Below are 893 nucleotides of genomic sequence, written 5' to 3'. Positions count from 1 at the left end.
TAAATGGCATATTAATATTGAGATCTTTAGTTTGTTTGCAAAATTGCCACCAATTTCTTAAAGCTTACAAAGGAGACAGTAGCAACCCACGTGTCCTTCTGTATAAAACCACTGATGTCCTCAGAATTTGTCTGTGTGCCTGCAGAGACATCATTAAAACTGCATGATGCTGAAGGCTGCAGTGCCCAGGAACAGCCTGCATGCTGAAGACAGCAAGAGCTGGCTCTGAGTTAAAACAGTGAATTTGTATTCATTTTCTTTTATTGCTTACTCATTTACTAAGAGGGAGACTATTTGTCACTTGCTCAGTTTTTCCAGCGCTGCACCATCTCTCTCTCCCTTTCTCTCTTTCTGCATAGTCTTCAGCCGGTTTGTGTAGGACATACACGCTCTCTCCTACACCCACTTAACTCCCAAGCTCTCTGAAATGCCTACGCCCTTTATATCCACAAGAATGCTTTTTTTCAAAACTACAGCAGACGCAGACCCCCACCTCACAAAGTGGGGGAGGCAGAGGTCACCTGCTCCCCGGGGAGCAGAGGAAGGTGCAGGCAGCGCATCCTGCTTTGCAGGGAAAGCCTCCAGTGAAGCAACCCACCGTGCTGACCAGAGGAGCCCCGTTAGTGACAACAGCTCTAAAAGCCAAATTAGTCTTTCTCTGTGTAAGTAAGGATATGTGAAATGTTGTCACTGTAAACAGACCTGAGGGAGTCGAGATCATTAACAGCGTTAAAACGAAGCGTCATCTCTTCATCCTCGCAGGGCTGCAGAGCAGCAGAGGAGAGTGAGAGCACCAGCTCCTGCCTCCTCGCTGTGCAGCCTCCCCGGGTGGGTGCCTGTCCTGCAGCAGCTCTTTCCAGATGCCCCCGTCCACATTGCCTTCCACGCCAGCA

This window comes from Pygoscelis adeliae, unplaced genomic scaffold, assembly GCF_000699105.1.
Source record: "Pygoscelis adeliae isolate BGI_AS28 unplaced genomic scaffold, ASM69910v1 Scaffold145, whole genome shotgun sequence".
In the NCBI taxonomy this organism is placed as follows: Eukaryota; Metazoa; Chordata; class Aves; order Sphenisciformes; family Spheniscidae; genus Pygoscelis; species Pygoscelis adeliae.
Note: the sequence above shows the minus strand (reverse complement) of the source record.